Source organism: Schistocerca gregaria, chromosome X, assembly GCF_023897955.1.
Source record: "Schistocerca gregaria isolate iqSchGreg1 chromosome X, iqSchGreg1.2, whole genome shotgun sequence".
Taxonomy (NCBI): Eukaryota; Metazoa; Arthropoda; class Insecta; order Orthoptera; family Acrididae; genus Schistocerca; species Schistocerca gregaria.
This window is the reverse complement of record NC_064931.1, coordinates 171,508,865-171,533,863: the sequence shown is the minus strand read 5'-3', so window position 1 is coordinate 171,533,863 and position 24,999 is coordinate 171,508,865. Positions and strand designations below refer to the sequence as shown.

Sequence of the window (24,999 nt, the reverse complement as noted above, 5' to 3'; positions counted from 1 at the left end):
AGTAACATTACACAAAATTTTTATGCTACTGTTGCTTACTTTTCTATGCCTTCAATTGAAATTATTTATTTGCAGCCACCAGACATACCTCCACAAGCAAAAGCGTACTTTCAGTTATATGACGTTGATAGAATTGTGTTTCACTTATTGAAAGTACCTATGGAGCATTGTGTTAATTCGGTCAGTAACATACCAAAATTGATTTTTCCGTTGTGGGCAATCGAAACATATGCTGTAGGAGCTTGAGAAACTCTATAACACCTAGGGAATTTCTCAATTAAGACAGAAGCAAAAATCAACGGAAGCTATTCGTAAAGGAACAATAAAAAAATTATCGTTGTCTGTGTTTACCTCAACGCCTTCGTGAGTTTGACGGAGTGCTAACTGATACGGAACCCGTGAATTGTATTCTGTAGTGCTTCGTTTGAAACAACGTCTTTGCTAACACGACGTTAAAAGTCGGAACTAAAATTAAACAAAAACCAGTGGGTTTTAATAGCTGTCGGCTACATATGGATGCTTAGTGGAACGAAACAGCATCTGTTTTAATAGCACACAAAAAATTTAAGTGAGCCTAAACGCAACTGCTGGTAACACAGAGGTCTTATTTATTAAAGAGAGAGAAAAATTAAATCTCGTTAAAAATTAAATTGTTATCTGACACGCTAATAAAACAGTGTGGTAATTAAATTGTCGTAGCATAAATTTACAAAACATACGAAGTTAATTTTCATTACACAGTTACGAAATCCCTACAGCTTAATATGGTGGGAAGTTCCCTAAAAGAAGACTGTAAATGGATAAGATATAAAGAAAGAAGTGCAGACATTACTGCACATCTGTAATACGCTTCTGTAAACCACTCTAACACCTTACAAGATATGAAACAACTTCAGCAAAAGTTGCGACTGCAGAAGAAATAGAAAGCTGAACGGTGCTTTCTAAATTAAGAAACATATAGAAACGGTATTACTGAATTTTCATGATGTAACAAATTACGTTTCGTAGGATCCATGCTTTTCAGCCAGCAGAAACAGTCTGATACCATCATCCTGCACCTTTGGCTACGGCATATACTTTTATTTTTCCCACTGAAAATATTACGGACCAAAGCTCATTTTTAACTGTTTTCATGTCCAAGAGAATTGTAAACATGATATCGGAATAAACAAGATAAAATTCCCAGCTTAAATGTAAATAAAAGAACACCGACAGCAGAAACCTTACGTCATAAAATAAAGCCATGAGAATATCACCGATCCAAAGCGCGTGGCCTCGTCTAGCTAGTGACGGGGAAAGAGGAGGGGGAGGAGTAACTACCTCGTTAAAAAACCTGGGTCCATCTGCCTCCGGTTGCTACTACTCTGCCTAGGGTTACAAGTAAAACGTGGCCAACGGTCTCGAAGACGGAACTGGAACTCTGATTTAATTCCCAACGGTGGAGGGAACGGAAGATGGTTCAAATGGCTCTGAGCACTATCTACATCTACATCTGCATGACTACTCTGCAATTCACATTTAACTGCTTGGCAGAGGGTTCATCGAATCACAATCATACTATCTCTCTACCATTCCACTCCCGAAAACCGCGCGGGAAAAACGAACACCTAAACCTTTCTGCTCGAGCTCTCATTTCTCTTATCTCATTTTGATGATCATTACTACCTATGTAGGTTGGGCTCAACAAAATATTTTCGCATTCGGAAGAGAAAGATGGTGACTGAGATTTCGTAAATAGATCTCGCCGCGATGAAAAACGTCTTTGCTTTAATGACTTCCACCCCAACTCGCGTATCATCTCTGCCACACTCTTTCCGCTATTACGTGATAATACAAAACGAGCTGCCCCTTTTTGCACCCTTTCGATGTCCTCCGTCAATCCCACCTGGTAAGGATCCCACACCGCGCAGCAATATTCTAACAGAGGACGAACGAGTGTAGTGTAAGCTGTCTCTTTAGTGGACAAGTTGCATCTTTTAAGTGTCCTGCCAATGAAACGCAACCTTTGGCTAGCCTTCCCCACAATATTATCTATGTGGTCTTTCCAACTGAAGTTGAATTTTAACACCCAGGTTCAAAAAAATGGTTCAGATGGCTCTGAGCACTACGGGACTTAACAGCCATGGTCATCAGTCCCCTAGTACTTAGAACTACTTAAACCTAACTAACCTAAGGAGAGCACACAACACTCAGTCATCACGAGGCAGAGATAATCCCTGGCCCCGCCGGGAATCGAACACGGGAACCCGGGAAGCGAGAACGCTACCGCACGACCACGAGCTGCGGACAACACCCAGCTACTTAGTTGAATTGACAGCCTTGAGAACTGTACTATTTATCGAGTAATCGAATTCCAACGGATTTCTTTTGGAACTCATGTGGATCACCTCACACTTTTCGTTATTTAGCGTCAACTGCCACCTGCCACACCATATAGCAATCTTTTCTAAATCGCTCTGCAACTGATACTGGTAATTGCAGCATCATCTGCGAACAACCTAAGAGAACTGCTCAGATTGTCACACCTGATATCACTTCAGTTTTGCTCGATGATTTGCCGTCTATTACTACGAACTGCGACCTTCCTGACAGGAAATCACGAATCCAGTCGCACAACTGAGACGGTACCCCATAGGCCCGCAGCTTGATTAGAAGTCGCTTGTGAGGAACGGTGTCAAAAGCTTTCCGGAAATCCAGAAATACGGAATCAACCTGAGATCCCCTGTCGATAGCGGCCATTACTTCGTGCAAATAAAGAGCTAGCAGCGTTGCACAAGAACGATGTTTTCTGAAACCATGCTGATTACGTATCAATAGATCGTTCCCTTCGAGGTGATTCGTAATGTTTGAATACAGTATATGCTCCAAAACCCTACTGCAACATCTGAGGTCATCAGTCCCCTAGAACTTAGAACTACTTAAACCTAACTAACCTAAGGACATCACACACATCCATGCCCGAGGCAGGATTCGAACCTGCGACCGTAGCAGTCACGCGGTTCCAGACTGAAGTGCCTAGAACCGCACGGCCTCTACGGCCGGCAGAACGGAAGAGCGTAGTGGAGTGAACCACGAACAAAAAATCAAATTTCGGACTACCAATCAGATCTTATTTTGGAAATCAGTTCCTTACGTTATATGTAATACAATTTCAATTGCAGTATGGAAAGTCCGAAAAATGAGTGCACTACCCCAGGTGGTAACTCGAGAGAGAAATCCACGATTGCGTCAAGCGATGCATTGGGGGAAAGGGTTCTGGAGACTCCCAACAACTACAGTCAGGAGGTTGAATCGTAGCAACCTTGGAATCCTTCTAAAATAAAATTCAAAAAGAAATTCTTTCTGGGCACTTTAAATGTAAATTCTCTAATCAAAACAGGTAAACAAAAAGGACTAGAAATACTTCTGCAGAAAAACAAAATTCAAATTTTAGTAGTTGAAGAAACAAGGTTCCTAGATGAAAATATAGTAGATACCTGCAAATACAAATCTTCAAAGGAAAACCAGCAATGAAAATTATGAATCAGATGTCATTATTTTGTACAGCTTTCTATGTTCATTAAATGATAATAGGAAATGTAACAGAATTTAAATCCATCTCTTCCTATCGGTTAAAATAAAAAAGAAGACATACACACTTGTTAATTACCATCCACCAATAAATGAAGATAGCAGCAAAATTCCACAAAAAACAAAGGAATTCTGGTGTCTTTTAGAAAATGAAACATCTAAAATTCTAAGGATGAACACCATATTACTATTAGGTGACTTCAGTGCACAGATAGGAAGAGAAAACAAATTTAGAAATGTAGTTACACAACACCCAGCTCATAAGAGAACCAGCGCAAATAGTACGAGCCTAATAAGTTTGTGTCAAAGCTCTCACCTGAACTAAAGCAAAAGCTAAAACGTGGATATCTCACAGCCCAATGTCAGGAGAATTTCAGTTGGATCATGTGGCTATTTCACAAAACAAATGCAATGGAAATTATGAATGTGAAAGTAGTGAGAAATGGTGAATCTGATTCTGATCATTACCTTCTAAAATTAAAGTCAAAGACCTACCCAATAAATAACAAAGAAAGTCACAAAAGGTTAATAAAATGTAATACCGACAGACTTACTATAACAAAAGAATAAATTAAAAACTATCAAGACGAAATTAAAGTGGCTAAATATGGCTACTGGCAAGAAATATCCAAAGCAATTTATAATGCTGCATAGAAAACATTTGGGTCAATAAAAATTACAAGGAAAATATGGTGGAATGAAGTATGTGAAGAAGTCATAGCGGAAAGGGCTCAGAATGAGAAAGATGGAAATGTTCAAAGAAAATTGAAGATTATGATCAATTTAAACAACAAAGAAAGGAAACTTCCAGGTTAATCAGAAATACCAAACGAGTCTTTGAAAAGGAGAAACTTTTGGAAATAGACAAAAACTTTGTGAAAAATAATTCCCATGACTTTTATCTAACTTTTAAGAACAAATTAAAAAAGTACCAAACTTCATATATCTGTTTCAAATATGAAAACGGCAAAACTTGCTTAAGCAATACTGCAAATTGTGAAATACTAGCAAGATATTTTAATCAGCTTCTGAACCGTCCTGAACCAAGTCACAAATTGGAATTCTTAGATATTAACGAAAATTTGGACGGAGATTTACCACCAACGATAGCAGAAATTGAAAAAGTGATTAAAACCCACAAAATAAAAAAGCGGGTGGAGGAGATTCTATTACAGCTGAACTTTCGAAGTGGTCCTTGCCAAAAATAGCAAAAGAGCTAAATTTACACTTTGAAGAAAACAGAAAAAATCAGAGAGGAATGGAAAGTTGCCTTGATACATCTACTCCACAAAAAAGATAATAAAGCGGTTGTAAAGAACTGCAGATGAATGTTTTTACTGCCAGTAGCGTATAAAGTATTTTCCAAGATTTTAGTAAGCAGAATAGAGACAATAGTAGATAGACATTTAGGTGAATGTCAAGGCGGTTTTAGCAAAGGAAGGTCATGCTCAGAACAAATATTTAATCTCAAGTCAGTAATTCGCCACAGATTACTTAACTCAAATGACAGTGTAGTTATGTTTGTGGATTTCAAAAAGGCTTTTGAATCTGTTGACAGAATAACTGTAGACAAAATAATTCGAGAATTTGGCGTGAAGTCTAAACGGGCAAACCTAATCCGTGAAACAGTTACAGGCACAGTCTTTAAGTAAAAAAACAGGTGTGCGACAAGGAGATGACCTATCCCCAATTCTTTTTCATAGTGTGTTAGAAAAAACACTAAGACTTTGAGACGAAAAACTTATTGAACTCAACATTTCGCCTATAAGGTTAGGAAGAAGAAGAAAAAGATCGAAATCAACTGTCTTGCATTTGCAGATGATTTTGCTATACTTTCCGAAAATGTGGCATCTGCTATAACACAAATAAATCTTCAGGAAGAAATAGCCAGCAGAATTGGCTTAAGAATTTCTGCATAAAAGCAAAATTTGTAACAAACAATAAGGATGCTCCAAAATTCCTGAAAATAGATATTGGCGAAATGGAGAGGATAAAAAAATTCAAATATCTAATGGAAATAATCAAATAAAATGCTATGGAAAAGACCGCAATACAGGAAAAGTTCCATAATATGGGGTGAGCATATAGCATCACCAAAAACCGCTAGACTATAAAGCACCTCTCCAAAAATGCAAAAGTAAGGCATTACCATAGAGAATCCAGAATGCCTACATGCAAGTGAATGCCTGACATTAAACTATAATTTAGATAAATTAAAAGTACTACAGAGGCGAATTATAAGGAAAATGTTAGGACCACTTAACAGTAGAATGTTGGAAATCACAAACTAATGCGAAATATACCAAACTACAAAAAATATTTCAAACGTAATGAGAAAAAGAAGATTCATCTTTTTTGAGAGTTTATTTAGAATGAAAGACACTAGATTAGCTAACAAGGTTTTCAAATATTTTGAGGAGTAATAAGTCCACAACGAGCTGTGTCAAGGAAGTAAAACAGGATTTATAAAGAAAAAATTTAAAAACGGAAGATTTAAACAATAGAGAAGCCTTTCGGGAAAAAGTATTGAAATGGAAGAATTCCAAGGCAGGGTAGCTAAAAAGACTGATTCGAAATGGTGTGAACATAGAAAGAAGAAACATAGTGAACGGATGAAAGCGTACTGTTAGAAAAGACAAGAGCAAAGAATGAAGAACTGATATTGGAACGTGGTGCTCATATGGCCTACCTAAAATAATTTGGTGACTTCATCTCTCAAATACAGACATTTATTCCTCTCTTACTGTGAATCGTAAACAATTTCCATGCCTTATATTACAGACTTCAAATCTGAAAATACAAAGCTATGGATTAGATCCTTATCTACACATTCCGTAGAAGTAACCATCCTTACACTTACGTAAGTATGTGAGTAGCTACTTACACGAAGTGTGTATGTGTGTTCTACATCTATACACATCATAAATTAAAGTCTGCTGCCGCGTTTTTCTGTCTACATGTGAAGGTAAACCTCAAGAGCTACCAAAATATTTTAACAAGTTTGTTTGCGCTGCCATCCTCCGCAGCAAAGAAATACTTGTTTTGCCAAACAAAAGTCATTTCTTACTGCAACTTAATTTATTATTCCCTGAGGCGTTTCGCCTTTTTCTTGCTCTAAGGTATCTCCAGTGGTGTAGTTTGCTGTGATCTGCCTTTCCTCGCTTCTGGTCTAGAGCTCGCACTACCATTTTATTTCCGAAACATAAGCAAAGTTTTTTTATTCCAAACTTTTTACTTTTTCACACTGTTTACCATGTTTCTCCTTCCTTTCTCCTAGTAAGCCACAAAAAACAAGAAGAAACATGGTGAACAGCGTGAGAAAGTTCGGAATACAAAGTTGTGCATATGTTTCGGAAATAAAATGATAGTGTGACTTCCAGGCTAGATGAGAGGAAACGCAGATCACCGCAAACTATCCCACTGAAGATGCCTTAGAGCAAGAAAAAGCGAAACACGTCTAGGGAAAATAAATTAAGTTGCAACACGAAAAGGCGATTTTATTTACAAAACAAGTATAAATATTTTAATACAGTTTTCATTAATAGATGAACTGATCCACCAGACAAGTCGTCAGACCGTAAATATTTAAACGACCTGTGCGAATTTGGGGCAGGCCGCTAGTCTACATCTAACTTTCTAATTTGCAAACCACTGAGAAGTCCATGTCAAGTGTAATTCCCAGTGCACCATTCATTAGAACTTCTTACTGTTCCATTCATTTATGGAGCACAGGAAGAATGATGGCTTAAACCCCTAAGTGCGACGACCCCTACTGGAGCGAAACGACGGGTTTTGTAGTGTATTCAAGTAGCTAGTTTTGTATGAGTAACCACTGAAACTCTTATATGAGTGTGAGACTGTTTGCTTACTTACAAGACGTGTGCACATAAATTTAAGCAAGTGCATCAAGTGCGAAGTCTGCAGTAAAAATCATGGCAACTGTTTGTACTTTTTGCTGTCTGTAGATTGTTGTATTCATAGTACTGATTCCGTGAACTGAGCTGTAGAAAGAAAGGAAAGCTATATCATTTACAATAAATTTCACTGGGAAAGAGATACTCAGAAGGTACTAGTATATACCGGGTGATAAAAAAGTAAGGATAAACTTGAAAACTGAATAAATCACGGAATAATGTATATAGAGAGGTACAAATTGACACACGTGCCTGGAATGATATGGGGTTTTATTAGAACCAAAAAATACAAAAGTTCAAAAAATGTCGGGAAGATGGCGCTTCATTTGATCAGAATAGCAATAATTAGCATAACAAAGTAAGACAAAGCAAAGATGATGTTCTTTACAGGAAATGCTCAATATGTCCACCAGCGTCGGATGTTGTCTTTCAGCATACCTAGAGATGTCGGTCGATCACGATACACTTGTGGCTTCAGGTAAACCGAAAGCCAATAGTCGCACGGACTGAGGTCTGGGGACCTTGGAGGACAAGCATGACGAAAGTGGCGGCTGAGCACACGATCATCACCAAACGACGCGCGCAAGAGATCTTTCACGCATCTAGCAATGTGGGGTGGAGAACCATCCTGCATTTTGGTCCTAATAAAACTCCATGCCATTCGAATCATGTGTGTCAATTTTTACCTCTCTATCTACATTATTCCGTGGATTATTAAGTTTTCAAATTTATACTGACATTTTGATCACCTGGTACATACTGTTGTTGTTGTTGTGGTCTTCAGTCCTGAGACTGATTTGATGCAGCTGTCCATGCTACTCTATCCTGTGCAAGCTTCTTCATCTCCCAGTACTTACTGCAATCTACGTCCTTCTGAATCTGCTTAGTGTATTCATCTCTTGGTCTCCCTCTACGATTTTTACCCTCCACGCTGCCCTCCAATACTAAATTTGTGATCCCTTGATGCCTCAGAACAAGTCCTACTAACCGGTCCCTTCTTTTTGTCAAGTTGTGGCACAAACTCCTCTTCTCCCCAATTTTATTCAATACCTCCTCATTATCTATGTGATCTACCCATCTAATCTTCAGCATTCTTCTGTAGCACCACATTTCGAAAGCTTCTATATTCTTCTTGTCCAAACTATTTATCGTCCATGATTCACTTCCACACGTGGCTACACTTCGTACAAATACTTTCAGAAACGACTTCCTGACACTTAGGTCTATACTCGATGTTAACAAATTTTTCTGCCAGTCTGCATTTTATATCCTCTCTACTTCGACCAGCATCAGTTATTTTGCTCCCCAAATAGCAAAACTCCTTTACTACTTTAAGTGTCTCATTTCCTAGTCTAATTCCCTCAGCATCACCCGACTTAATTCGACTACATTCCATTATCCTCATTTTGCTTTTGTTGATGTTCATCTTATATCCTCCTTTCAAGACACTGTCCATTTCGTTCAACTGCTCTTCCAAGTCCTTTGCTGTCTCTGACAGAACTACAATGTCATCAGCGAACCTCAAAGTTTTTATTTCTTCTCCATGGCTTTTAATGCCTACCCCGAAATTTTCTTTTGATTCTTTCCTCCTTGCTCTATATAGAGATTGAATAACATCGGGGAGAGGCTTCAACCCTGTCTCACTCCCTTCCCAACCGCTGCTTACCTTGCATGCTCCTCGACTCTTTATAACTGCCATCTGGTTTCTGTACAAATTGTAAATAGGCTTTCGCTCCATGTATTTTACCCTTGCCACCTTTAGAATTTGAAAGAGAGTATTCCAGTCAACATTGTCAAAAGCTTTCTTTAAGTCTACAAATGCTAAAAACGTAGGTTTGCCTTTCCTTAACCTATTTTCTAAGATAAGTCGTTGGGTCAGTATTGCCTCACGTGTTCCAACGTATATACTAGTATACCCAAATCTATGGAAAGGTTTCTGCAGAAAGTTCTCGAACTCACATCACAAATAATTCCTAATATGTGCTTTCGTACTCGAAAAAACGTAGCTTCGATTGAAATGGCGAATGCGTTTGGAAAGCTAGTTAGGTAGCAATGAGCCTGAGACAGCCCCACTGTACAGGACGTCAGCACGTGCCAGCCGTCCATTCAGGGTGATTGAACGTATAGGACAGAGTGCACGTGCAAGCAGTTAATAACTGAAAATAAGAGAAATTGCTAGCAGGCAACATTTGTTCTGCGAGCTTCACTGGTACACTGGAAGCGAAACGAAAACAGACCACCATTCAACAACGGCTAAACGGTCATCGGGTGGATTCAGTTCCAGCTAAAGAACAAAGCTCAACAGCGCCGCAGTGACGGTCGATCGTGTGTGAAATCAGCCATTGACGGCAGGTGTATTCATAGTAGTGCTAGAACAAACAGGTCCGCCGTGTCTAAATAGCAGCCGGCTGCTTTTGTTGCGCCCTTTGGCTGGACCACAATATTGTGGCCACACCGCTGGCGGGACAATGAGTGTAGTCGCTGGCAGGTCAGATGAAACCGCACGAAACGTGAACTAGAGAGAAAGGTCACCTTGCTGTTAGTTCCATAGGTATCACCAACGTATCTAACAGCGTGCTGGCGCCCCACTCGCTACTATTACAGTGTTTATTGTTTTAGGAAAGCTTTCCACTAACGTCTGCTGCAGTGAAGGTGAAGCTCATTTCCATTCTTCACGAACCTTAATGAATAGTTTTACCGGTTTTTGACGAAATTATATCATCTGCAATTGGCGCTCTAATCCATTCCAGAGGTACGATACTGTAATGCCTATTGTATCACGCCCGGAAGTACAAATGGGTGGGATACTTTAAACTGACTTCTCGTTTCGTGACCGTTGTTTTTCTTGACCGTGGGCCCTGTCCAAACCACGTACCTGATAATCCCGCGGCGGTCGTACTGTTCTGCTTCACACTGCTGTTGGCTTGCCTGAAATTATTTATCGAAATATGCAAGCGAATAAGGGGAGCCACTCAACGTTAAAACACAACACTGTTCGACATCTGGTATGAACAACTATATTCTCTGACGATTAAAGGAAAATCGCAGGTTGCACTGTGTACATTCTAATTCAGAAGTGTTATCCCAATTAATGGATGATTAACAGTCCACAAAATATCATTTAGACGAGCGTACGCGTAACCGACACGACGCGGGTGATTGTTGATGATGCGGAAGCCGAATGATCGAACGAAAGTTCTTGCGCTCGCCACGCATATACAGATTTCTTTTGATACCAGTCCTCCTTGTCACTAGTAATGATATAACACGGTCCATAAAGTTAATTTTTCAGTTCTCAGTTCTCACTTGTACGAGCGTGCGCGTAACCGTCGCGGCGCGGTTGATTGTTGATGATGCGGAAGCCGAATGATCGAACGCACGTCCTCACGCTCGCTACAAGACACTGGCACTTAACTGCACTCTTTTATTGTAACTAATTTTTACTGATTCACATCGGTTCATTCTGGGAGACCGAACACGGCGCGGATGATCGATGCTGTGCGACACGTAACGAGAGGAAACATAAATACGTTATCGACGACACTGCTCATTTTTTCATTACTTCTTGACGCACTTCCCTTTGAATCACTTCCATATTCCATCACTTTACTGTAACAGCACTTGTAGCAATACTTCAACCTGAATACTATAAAAGCCTCTCACATGCAGAGCTACACACTACACAACAATGCAGTACCTTGTCCTGCACTCGACTCACAGACGCTGCTGCCCGCAAAGATGCTCCACAACTAAGCCAGCGGTATAACAATACGCTTACACTGTGTAAAGAGGAACGGTGAAATGTTCCTTCGGACAGGCTGCTATTTTAGTTAAAATGTCCTCCCCTGTGAGGAATTTCATAATGTGCACAAGTTTTGACGCAAGACCGACGACATATCGAAGTTTGGGTGTGGCCCCCAGTCATGCAGGGATAGACAACGCGGTTAAGGCAACCACTCGCGAAACGCAGGAAAAGCGGTTCGAGTACCGGTCCGGCACAAATTTTCACTGCCGTCATTCCCTTATACTGTTCATGGTTGTTCGTAGTCGCAAATGCGAATACATTCCATGCATTCCAAGGGTTTTTGACATGGTTAACGTCCTGCAGTACGAAATCAATGGTGTTGAAATATTGGCTGTTCGCTTCTGTCTCTGAATCTTCGGTAGACGGATGCCACCACCAATGGAGGCTGAGACTTTGACAGAGCCAGCCACTCGTGCTGACGAAACATGTTTTAAAATTGTTAAACCAACTCCGGCCGAAGACCCCGAGGCAGAAGTGAACAGGTAACAAGCGGTTACGGAAGCCTCAACAGTTTTGTAGTACTGATGTCTACAGTGTTTACACAGATACCTGCTTGCTATTTGAAGAACACATTCTACATCTACATCTACACACATACTCCGCAATCCACAATACGGTGCGTGGCGGAGGGTACCTCGTACCACAACTAGCATCTTCTCTCCCTGTTCCACTCCCAAACAGAACGAGGGAAAAATGACTGCCTATATGCCTCTGTTCGAGCCCTAATCTCTTATCTTATCTTTGTGGTCTTTCCGCGAAATATCAGTTGGCGGCAGTGAAATTGTACTGCAGTCAGCCTCAAATGCTGGTTCTCTAAATTTCCTCAGTAGCGATTCACGAAAAGAACGCCTCCTTTCCTCTAGAGACTCCCACCCGAGTTCCTGAAGCATTTCCGTACACTCGCGTGATGATCAAACCTACCAGTAACAAATCTAGCAGCCCGCCTCTGAATTGCTTATATGTCCTCCCTCAATCCGACCTGATAGGGATCCCAAACACTCGAGCAGTACTCAAGAATAAGTCGTATTAATTTTTTATAAGCGGTCTCCTTTAGAGATGAACTACATCTTCCCAAAATTCTACCAATGAACCGAAGAAGACTATCCGCCTTCCCCACAACTGCCATTACATGCTTGTCCCACTTCATATCGCTCTGCAATGTTACGCCCAAATATTTAATCGACGTGACTGTGTCAAGCGCTACACTACTGAGTATTCAAACATTACGGGATTCTTTTTCCCAATCATCTGCAATAATTTACATTTATCTATATTTAAGAGTTAGCTGCCATTCTTTACACCAATAACAAATCCTGTCCAAGTCATCTTGTATCCTTCTACAGTCACTCAACGACGACACCTTCCCGCACGAGACTCAAACGGCGGTATGTTTGTACGATCCACCTGCGTGAAAAATTTCTCAAATGCTAAATTTAAAATTTCAGCTTTCGTTTTGCTGTCTTCCGTCGCCAGGCCAGACTGATCAGTGAGTGACTGGATGGTAGCCTTCGACCCGCTTACCGATTTTACGTAAGACCAGAATTTCCTTTGGTTTTCAGCAAGATCTTTTGCTAAGGTATGACTGTGGTAGTGGTAGTGCTCTTTTTACAGCAGCACGAATCTCTACTAACTTTTGCCTGTCCTCAGTCTCCCGATCATTCTTGTACCGCGAGTGCAACTGTCTTTGCTTCCTGATTACCCTCCAAATTGCGCTTCTGAAATCGACACAAGCAGCACAAAACATTATTTATTCGAAAACAAGCTGTACCGGTGTCGAACAAGATGCACATTTTCAGCGGAAACAACGCTACAGAAGATAAACCAAAAACTGTTAAAACAGTTAGCTTAGACACAAATGCAAAATACCACGAACAAATTACTATGATGTCACATTAAGAGTTACTTAGTTTCTTTGAACCTTTTTACATTTTATGTGATGTACAAAGCTTTACATAAGGCTGTTAGATTATGCTTTATTGCCCTAATTACAAATACAGCGGACTTTAGTTACATATGTAAATTCTTAAATATATTATTATTACTTGGTTAAAATTCGGTTCATTGTAGCATTTGCTTCTACGTAAAAGGTGATATTGCACGAGATAGGTTACAAAATAATAATGAGATTGAGAACACAGCACATAAACCGACAACGTTGTTATTTACTGGTTTCGATCTTCTTCTGTCTTTCCATACCTAGGCAGCCACTCCCACAATGCTATAAAAAAATACTAAAACTGTACCATCTCATGATGAGTCACTAAGCGACTTGAAACCGGTAACGAAAAAATAAATTTTGTACCACAATAAGAGACGATTGATTGCAGTCATTACTGGAAACATTAATTCATTTCTTTGGCAGTGTTCCAAATGCATAATGGATAAGAGTTTTATTTCACTACCTAGCCAGACAAAAAAGACAATCGAAACATACAAGAAATGTAAAATGAAGCTAATGAAAACTATTCTCGCCATTAAATTCAATAAGCGATATGTTTCGGTGAATGTTAGTCCTAATTTTTCAGAGATATAATTATAGACCAAAGTAAATCAGCAAAAGCAGCAAAAGAAAATGTGGAACCACATTGATGAAAGATTAAAACAGGTCTCATTACTACCGAAAAGACAGACGTACTGAACAAAGACCGCTACAGGATGGATCCAGAGCTACGGAACTGTCTTAATCCAGTCCAACTTTTAAAATTTTTTGACATATATCGACAATTATGCATAATGAAGAAGTAAGAAATTCGTCAAAATAAAAGAGAAAGCTCTCCTCCAGATCTCAGACAAACCCACCCATTTACAACGTAAATTCTTTGATAGAGTGATTAACAAGTTTAACATTGTTTTCAAAAATACAAAATTAAATATGCTACACAAATGGCATAAACACTATATTGCCACCAATCTTGAGAAAAACAATTAACAATTAACCTAACTAAGAGCAGTAAAATAGCCAGAATATCGCCAAAACTAATCCAGAATGAACTAAATTCTCTAAACCATGAAGCAAACAAAATTATCAAGACAACTTGAAAATCAACAAAAAATGCATAGTAATATGGAAAGAAGGAAAATAATAGCATGGCGTACTTATTCCATATCTAAAACACCTATCGCAGACGCACTCCGAATAATATAAAACAACTTATTGCATCATATGAAGTTATGTAACAAAGAAATCTACGACACAGAGGATTTGCTTGAGCGTCTTTTTGCCTTCGTAATAAAATTATTTTTTTATACTATTATGTTTCTGTTTACGTCACGCCGTTGTAATGAATGTAATCTCCACTTATATTTCTTCTGATGCTGTATGTTCTCACATTTAATAACATATTTAAATTCATTTTCCATTAACAGAATAACGTTATGCAGCAACTTTGTAAAAAACTATAAATCGGTGCACTCGGAATTTTTGGAAGTGTAATGGGAAGTGAATTGTGACAACAGTGTGGAAACATATCGATAGGTTAGGTCGACATAGAAAAGCATCAACAAAGACTCGGGAGCCAAGACAATAGCGTGATTGTCGTGCGGCATAAGTGCTAGTGTGAACTGCGTCTTAGCCGATATAAAATAACTGCCTTGACGGTGATGTTTTGTGATCTGTGTGTGTGCTGCCGACAAGAAATTAATAACCATACGTGTCGGGTTGCTGATTGGTCGGAACTGCTACTCGGAACATTAATCTTAAGAACTATGGTGTGCAGACCACTAAGCTGTGTAAACGCCATAAGTGCACTGTTTTGATTTTACACACCACAGATTGCTTAGTGCATGCCGTGGACAGTGACACTAAACAGAACTATTCTAGCGTATTTCCGTGACGTGAACTGATATTAAGAACTTTAATTATGTATGTACGGTGTGTCGATCGCAGCGCGTTTGATGAGAGTGTGCGGTTACTATTTTGAACAGTGCCTATTGTTTGATGCGTACCGCAGATTGGTAATTCACAGGGGCGATTCTAGAAGTCGGTGGAGGGTAGGAGGGCAAGTGGGAGGGGGGAGGGGGTTTGGGGAAAAGGAATATCGCTTAACAGCAGGAGAGTTGGGGTCCTCCACCGACAAATTAGTAAAATTTAATTTTCCTGAAAATAGTTTTTGGTAACTGTTTTGGAGTTCAGGGTAAAAATGTATATTAATAAATAATAAGACGCCCACTTAAAGTTAAATGATATTTATTGGTTTGGATAGTAAGGTATTTGCCACCCTTATTCTTTTGTTAAAATGTGTTTGAAATACATTGCAACCTATATTGCTGCATAATTATGAAAAATGATTGAATCTGTGGAGTAATATACTCGCGGATTCCTGGAGTCATTTTTTCCAGTGTAACATGATACTTCATTGGGGGAGGGGGGTTCTATAGCCCCCATAGCCGCCACTTGCCACCGCCCCTGGTAATTCAGTTATAAATATACATGAATGTTTTGTCTTAATGCGAAGGCTTGTACTGTGAAACGTGACACGCGGCGACCGAACGGGAAAACATAAATCTGAAACTGTGACTAGTAACGACTAACAACCGTTACGACGTCAGAATATGGCACTCGCTAATTGGAAGAAGCGTGCCTTACTATCGTAGATGCATGCAGATGCGCTAAATGAGATAATTCTACAAATATCGCGCGTTCCTGCTGCTTCACAAAGGGTGGCTACGATCGAGAGAAACAGCAAGACGATAATTACTCGACTGCACGCTCAAGGGTTGTGGACTTCACCGTCTCGCCGACAGTGCCACCTAGGATGAGACTGGCTTTGAAAAACTCTGATAAAAAGCTCAACTCTAGCCAACTATTTCTCTGAATAATGCTGTAAAGACTTTTTCCAGGAGCAACGGTATTTTCTCACTGTCTCTAATTTTTACGTAACTGTAAATTATCTCATTGAACTGCATTTCTTTTCTTTTCAGTAATATTCAGAATTACAATTAAATGTTGTTTCGTTCATTTTGTGTTATAGACGATTTAATTCTGCAAAACAGTTAACTTCTAACCAACACTGTCCTTCTTTTTGCAAATAACTACTATTATAGTTAGCGAGACCGAGGTTTTTCAGTATCTAGTTTTCAGTGTTCAGTTTTTAAATCGGTTGTGAATATTTATTTGTTTTTTAGACAGTTTTAGTTTTTATTTGCATGTTCCTTTGTTTTCACGCCAATTATCGTGTGGATTATTGTGTGCTGAGCAACTGTGCAGTGACCGTCATTATGTTAGCAAACAGTAGCTACCACGAACCGTCCAGAATATTTGGTGAAATATTTTGTTAAGTGTAACGTTTTTTTATTTTGACGAATGTGTTAATACTCATTAAATTATAGGTTTCTGAACCTTGCTTGCCTGTGTGCCAGTAATATTCAATTAGTCCTGAGAAAAGTTAAATATTCCCTGTTTCGGTTACCTCAAAAATCATGTATGTAAGAAATCAGGGTAGATGAGCACGGCCATTTCTAGGTAGATTCGAAGGGGTCCTATTTTGTCAAACATAGTAGACAACGGGGTAAAGATGGACATTCTGAAAAAATTATAGGTTTGCACCAATAATCATAATTCACCCCATACCATCTTAAATGAATAAATTGACTTAGCAACGACTGTTGTATAGAAAGTTTAATCTTACTAAACTAAGCACATACTCCGGCACTAAATTACGAATTTTATAAAACCTGTGGTTGTGTACTAAATACAAAAATAGAAAATTGTAACCAATCAGTTTTTGAAACATTTGTTTATCACCATAAACTGATTTTAGAGCTTTTTCAGCGTCCTTTTCATATGGGGCACCTTTATTTTCGTAAGGTACTGATGGATTCTGGCGAGGTTCCATTTTAATTTCACTGTAAATATAAATATTGATTGTTACACTGAATACGACAGTATCCAGTAAATGCTGGACACTAACTACCCCATTCTAATATATCTTCCCCAGTACTTCCCAAAACTCACACAATTTAGCATTTTCATTAACTGAAACCATCAAAAACGATCATTTCAGATGTTTCATTCATAATCAATGTGTAATAAACAACAGTAAACCTGCTAAATGTTATTTCATTACCGCACACACACACACACATACACACACACACACACACACACACACACACACATCAACGCACAGCCAGATCTGCCCAAAACATGACACCAAAGGTTACTTTTTCTTCTTCTTCTTCTTCTTCTTCTTGTAGGGGCATGTGAAGAACCTAATTTTGAGATACCTCTCGATATTCGCAGAGACCTGGTTGCTAGGATTATGGCAGCCGCGGATTAGTCCACCAAATTCCTGGAATTTTTGAGCGTGTAATACAATCGATGGTGCGTCGCTGTGCAAATTACATGTTTTACTGTACACTGACACATCATTGTGAAAAAAAGTGTACGTGTTTCGACCGATGGTTGTTCCATTACTCTGTGTTGCATGTTGTACGTTTTGGTTATTGTATATTATAGGCTTCTTGGATGTTGTGAAGATATGCGGTAACAAATCGAATAAATTACGATTTCATTATTATTCTGTGACGAGCTGCTGAATACCGTAGACACATTAACCCAAAATACTCTGAAGGTATCTGTGAACAGCCTCTGAAAATTTTTCGGTGGAGTTGTGATCCTCCAGAAAAGTAGTTATACATGTAAAGTGGCAGTAAAATGACAACAACCTAAAAATGTTCGCATTTAAAGAAAAAAAGAAAGTAAACTGTTCATTATTTCAAAAATAATCGCTATATCTGCTAATACAGTTATCCTACTTTGAGTCAAGCCAGTCAGTGTCTTCATGGATAAACGTTTGAGTGCCTACGAACCATGACTGTACCCTCTTAGTCCGAAGAAAATCGACGGCCACGAATGTCTTTCTTCAGGGCTCCAAAATTGTGGAAACCGCTTGGGGAGGGGTGGGGACTTAATACAGCACGGTTAAGGGCTTGATAACAAAACTTCTGCAGCGTCCTACAAACAACTTTGGTCACATGTAGGCGGTCCAACATTTTGCCATGGTTGTTTTCGTTCGCAACCGCAAAAATTTTCCCATGAAGGCATTGAATGGCTTGCCTCATAGTGAGATAAATGTATTGACATTTGTGGTGAATACTTTTGAAATAACAAACAGATTGCTTCATTTTATCCAGCTGCCTCGTTAACATTTTATAATGTCACCCTCAGATTTAGTGGTAAGATGGCCCAGTGGGTAGCCCGTCAAAAGCTGAACACAGATCAAGCATGAAAATACGAAGAAGGTGTACTGAAATGAGAAGAAAGAAGCAAAATACACTACCGGCCATTAAAATTGCTTCACCAAGAAGAAATGCAAATGATAAATTGATATTCATTGGACAAATATAATATACTAGAACTGACATGTCATTACGTTTTCACGCAATTTGGGTGCATAAATCATACGAAATCAGTACCCAGAACAACCACCTCTAACAGTAATAACAGCCTTGATACGCCTGGGCATTGAGTCAAACAAAGCTTGGATGGCGTGCACAGGTACAGCTGCCCATGCAGCTTCAGCACGATACCACAGTTCATCAAGAGTAGTGACTGGCGTATTGTGACGAGCCAGTTGCTCGGCCACCATTGACCACAAGTTTTCAATTGGTGAGAGATCTGGAGAATGTGCTGGCCAGGGCAGCAGCCAAACATTTTCTGTATCCAGAAAGGCCCGTACAGGACCTACAACATGCGGTCGTGCATTATCCTGCTGAAATGTAGGGTTTCACAAGGATCGAATGAAGGGTAGAGCCACGGGACGTAACACATTTGAAATGTAACGTCCACTGCTCAAAGTGCCGTCAATGCGAACAAGAGGTGACCGAGACGTGTAAAAAATTGTTCAAATGGCTCTGAGCTCTATGGGACTTAACATATGAGGTCATCAGTCCCCTAGAACTTAGAACTACTTAATCCTAACTAACCTAAGGACATCACACACATCCAAGCCCGAGGCAGGATTCGAACCTGCGACCGTAGTGGTCGTGCGGTTCCAGACTGTAGCGCCTAGAACCGCTGAGACGTGTAACCAATGACACCCTATACCATCACGCCGGGTGATACTCCAGTATGGCGATGACGAATACACGCTACCAATGTACGTCCACCACGATGTCGCCAACCACCGTTGCGACCATCATGATGCAGTAAACAGAACCTGGATTCATCCGAAAAAATGACGTTTTGCCATTCGTGCACCCAGGTTCGTCGTTGAGTACACCGTATCAGGCGCTCCTGTCTGTAATGCAGCGTCGACGGTACCGCAGCTATGGTCTCCATGCTGCTGCTGCTGCAACCGTCGTCGACCAGTTAGTGCAGATGGTTGTTGTCTTGCAAACGTCCCCATCTGTTGACTCAGGGATCGAGACGTTACGGCACGATCCGTTACAGCCATACGGATAAGATGTCTGTCATCTCGACTGCTAGTGATACGAGGCCGTTGAGATCCAGCACCGCGCTTCGTATTACCCTCCTTAACCCACCGATTCCATATTCTGCTAACAATCATTGTTTCTCGAGCAGCAATGATGCGATACGATAAACTGCAATCGCGATAGGCTACAATCCGACCTTTATCAAAGTCGGAAACGTGATGGTACGCATTTCTCCTCCTTACACGAGGCATCACAACAACGTTTCACTAGGCAACGCCGCTCAACTCCTGTCTGTGTATGAGAAATCGGTTGGAAACTTTCCTTATGTCAGCACGTTGTAGGTGTCGCCACCGGCGCCAACCTTGAGTGAATGCTCTGAAAAACTAATCATTTGCATATCTCAGCGTCTTATTCCTGTAGGTTAAATTTCGCGTCTGTAGTGCGTCACCTTCGTAGTTTAGCAATTTTAATAGCCTGTAGTGTAGAAACAGCGAACGCTCTAAGTTCAAGGTATTTTACATCGAACACCTTTCGGTAGCCGCGGTGTCGTAGTTGTGTGGGTATGGTTTTGGACTCCACACCGCCGGTTAACCGCTCGGTATGGGGCGCCTTGATACGGTTCGCGCGGCTCCTCACGTCGGAGGTTCGAGTCCTACCTCGGGCATGGGTGTGTGTGTATTGTTCTTAGCGTAAGTTAGTTTAAGTTAGATTAAGTAGTGTGTAAGCCTAGGAACCGATGACCTCAGCAGTCTGGTCCGATAGAAACTCCCCACAAATTTCCAAACATTGTTGGATTCCGACTGAGGAGATCCGTGTTCAAATCTCCCTTGTGCCCTTTTTTTCACAAAATTATGAACTGTCCGTCCGGTCATTGACATGTCTCTTCATCATATCCAGATTTGTGTCTGTGCCTTGTAACATCCATTTGTAACAGCGAGGTGTATGGAAGCGACCTCCATAAATACATACTTCCGATTTGTTTTACACAAGTACCACATATTATGACACTCGGCTCTGTTTTGGAAGTGTCGACTCTTGAATTTCTTTGTCGTAAAGTAGTTCACGCCCGTTTATTTGTGGTTTTCATTTCTGTATACGTGGGATCTCGACTGCTCTCAGCATATATCATATTTACTTGCGATAGTAACATATTCTTACTACATTACTTATGTTCTATAACCAACGTATTGTGTGACAATTGCCAATACTAGAGCCGGCCGGAGTGCCCAAGCGGTACTAGGTGCTACAGTCTGGAACCGCGCGACCGCTACAGTCGCAGGTTCGAATCCTGCCTTGGGCATGGATGTGTGTGATGTCCGTAGGTTAATTGGGTTTAAGTAGTTCTAAGTTCTAGGGGACTGATGACCTCTGAAGTTAAGTCCCATAGTGCTCAGAAAGAAAACAGACACTTGATGACCAAATGGAAAGTTCATAATTTTGTGGAAGGTAAAAGAAAGGCGCAAGGGAGATCTGAATACGGATCTCCCACTTTGCTATCCTACTCCATGACTACACAACCACAACGACGGTACCGTTACCATCTACTCAATGTTGCACATTTGATCTTGGAGCGTTCACCTTTTATTGTGCGTCTTTTTTCAGAGTCCAGTACACCTTCATCCTATTTTGATGCTTGACCTATGTTCAGTTTTTGACGGGCTATCCACTGGGCCATTTTACCACTAAGTCTGAGGGGTTGTAAGAGTCGCCAGGCGCATAGGCGCATTTCTTATGATGTTTCGGTAGATATTTGCTATTTCGTTTTTGCATTGTGTAGCTGGAGTCAGCCCCTCAAATACTGCTACTGACGGCTTTCAAATACGACGCCCAGTGTCGAAGGAAAGAGTCGGTTTGTTTTCCGCTAAAAGCAAAAGATTTTTAAAGGGGAATTTTACGGGTCAGTTTGATAGAGAGTTCGCAGAGTAGTCTAGTTTGATATTCGTTTCATCAATGTGTATTAATACGGACAGAAACACGAAGAATAAATAGTGCTCCAGCGACAGCATAGCCCTGGCTCGCTCTGGCAGCTACAGCAATGCTGCAGCGCTGCGCAGTCGGTGCCGGAGTATAAGTTATTCTCTGTGTCTTACTGTTGTGTACATAGTTCCGCGTAGTCAGCGCGTACACAACTTTTCCACTAGAGCGCGCCCCGCTAAGCACAACAGCGCAGGCGCGGCGCTCGTCCGACTTCGCACTACGAGATGGAGCTGCCATAGAGACGGACCAAATTCTGCTTCCGCCGATCCGCGTATTAATATGTAACGCAGTCAGTGAGATTGGTGCTAACGTGGAACCTTTTCTACTCGCGGATCACACTCGCGCCGTGATACCTGAACGCGCGAGGTATTATAACGAGTGCACAGACCTCCGATTAGTCAGTCTGCATTTGTCCGCACCAGTCTGTACCAGTTCTACATTTGTCTGTACCAGTCTATAGTCAAGTTTCAGTCTGCGCCTAATAAGATTACCATATTCCTGTACATAGCCACGAAGGTAAATGTATAGACACTTTTTTCAAGTATCGGAGATATACGTGAGAATAATATTAATGTACCAATACCAAACGAACTTCAGATTGTCAATTGTAAATAGCATACAGAACCAAGTTAAGTAATTTTTATTCTTGTTATTATTTTAATAAATGTGTGTGAAAATTAATCAAGTTCTGTTTCTAGTTGGTCACCGTCAATCTGCTACTGTAAGCGTGCAAGTGGTATTTCTATCGTCTGACCTAACGTTCAAATGGTTCAAATGGCTCTGGTACTATGGTACTTAACATCTATGGTCATCAGTCCCCTAGAACTTAGAACTACTTAAACCTAACTAACCTAAGGACATCAGACGGCAGAAGATAAATACGCCACGATAAGACCACGAGACATATTGCTGACACTCGCCTTCTTCGTTAGAGCGACAAGTCAAATAATCTGATGGTGTGAGTACAGAAGGTCTTACCGTACGTAAACCACACTTACAGTCCCAGTTAACACATACTGATGAAAAAAATATCGCATTTGAATAATATGGGACCGCTCCATCGAATGAGCACGTAAAGTTCAACTTTAAGAAACAATTTATTTGTAATGGGAAGAAACCCAATGGTTTCTGTCGACAGTGGGCGACGCATGTAAGACGTGATGAGCAATATTTGTTTGGGCCGACTCCAGCTACACATAACAAAAACCAAATTGCAAATATGTGCCGAAAAATGAGAGTAAATGTGCCTGGCGTCTCTCAGGAGCGGCACCCGATGTATACAAGGTGAGACAACTAAGGCAGGTCACCTGAATCGTATGCAGAATGAACAAACATATCGAGGTGCGGTTTTCGCCAAGTTATAGTGGACGAAACGACGAATTTCATGACTTTCATAAGTCTCCGAATACGACACGACTTTGCTTTTTTCTAATAAAAAATGTTCAAATGTGTGTGAAATGTTATGGGACTTAACTGTTAAGGTCATCAGTCCCAATGCTTACACACTACTTAACCCAAATTATTCTAATTACAAACACACACACACCCATGCCCGAGGGAGGACTCGTACCTCCGCCAGGACCAGCCACACAGTCCATGACTGCAGCGCCTAAGACCACTCGGCTAGTTCGCGCGGCTTTTGTAATTAAACAGTCAACTTTTTTCCTGAGGTATTTGAAGGAAACTGCTAACAAGGGAACCTCAGCATCGCACCCGCTTCAGATTTAGTTATAAGTTGGCACAGTGGATAGGCCTTGAAAAACTGAACACAGATCAATCGAGAAAACAGGAAGAAGTTGTGCGGAACTATGAAAAAAATAAGCAAAATATACAAACTGAGTAGTCCATGAGCGAGATACGCAACATCAAGGAGAGTGAGAGCTTCGGAGCGCCGTGGTCCCGTGGTTAGCGTGAGCAGTAGCGAAACGAGAGGTTCTTAGTTCAAGTCTTCCCTCGAGTAAACAGTTTATTTTTTTTATTTTCAGACACTTATTATCTGTCCGTCCGTCCGTCCGATGCGAGGTAACTGTACCATAGTATGAGGACACTACACCTAAACAAACATAAGAACACACGACGTCAGTCGACTACAGCGCAAGGAAGAGAGAGTATTCCTACTAACGAGACTCCTTGGCTGGCAGTCGACTGTTCGCCACTTTGGACGAGAGTGCATTAAATACGTGAGATGTATTCCGTGGGCAACATGAATCCAGCAAAATCCAGCAAATATAGCTCGTGACTTCAATAACAAGGTCAATGAATGTTTTCCGAACTGTAAGAAATCGGAAAGTTCCTTAAGGAATCGAACGATTGTCGAACATTTGTATGATTATTTCAAATGGCTCTGAGCACTATAGGACTTAACTTCTGTGGTCATCAGTCCCCTAGAACTTAGAACTACTTAAATCTAACTGACCTAAGGACATCACACACATCCATGCCCGAGGCAGGATTCGAACCTGCGACCGTAGCGGTCACGCGGTTGCAGACTGAAGCGCCGAGAACCGCAAGTCCACACCGGCCGGCAATGATTATTTCCTACATTTGTTGATAAACAGTAAGTGTGGTGATGACGATACCCTGCTGATTGCTGCGGGGCTGTATGTACCTGATGATGAGATTGTTGACGATCCGTACGAAGAACACGAAGAGGAAATACTGCGACTTCAATCTGATGGTATTTCCTTGGGTTACAAGAAGGAAATGCTCCACTACAGGTTTCTGTCAAAATCATTTAAACCACGCAAATATAGATTATGGAGTGAAGTAACAAATAAATTTAAGAAATTAAATTTTTCATTCGAGGGAAGATTTGAACCAAGGACCTCTCATTTGCAGCTGCTCAGTCTAACCACGGGACCACGGCGCTCCTGAGCTCAGGCTATCCTTGATATTGCCTGTCTAGCTCATGCACTACTCAGTTTGTATGTTTTGCTTATTTTTTTCATAGTGCCACACAACTTCCTGTTTTCCCGATTGATCTGTGTTCAGTTTTTCAAGGCCTATCCACTGTGCCAACTTATAACTAAATCAGAGGGGGGTTCGATGGGCACGTTCCCTTGTAAGTAAACTTCATCGACATAACATGTATTAGACTTGATTAAATAGTATCAAGATAATAGCACCGGAAACCACTGACCTACATTCAGGAGAGAAGATTCCCCAAACTACTACCCTATTACACTGAGGTGGCGACAGTTATGGGATACGCCCTAATACCGCGTCGGACCTCCTTTCCTCGGCGTAGTGCAACAACTCGACGTGGCATCGACTCAAGTCGTTAGAAGCCCCTCCAAAAATTTTGAGCCATGTTGCCTCGTAGCCGTCCGTAACTGCTAAAGAGTTGCAAGTGCAAGA

At 40.7% G+C, this 24,999-nt stretch overlaps 1 protein-coding gene across 1 annotated transcript in view; it reads left to right on the top strand.

The window, feature by feature from the left end:
- The window catches only part of LOC126298708 (paired mesoderm homeobox protein 2-like), a 480,059-nt gene that overhangs the window by 148,979 nt on the left and 306,081 nt on the right, over positions 1-24,999 (top strand). The window lies entirely within an intron of this gene.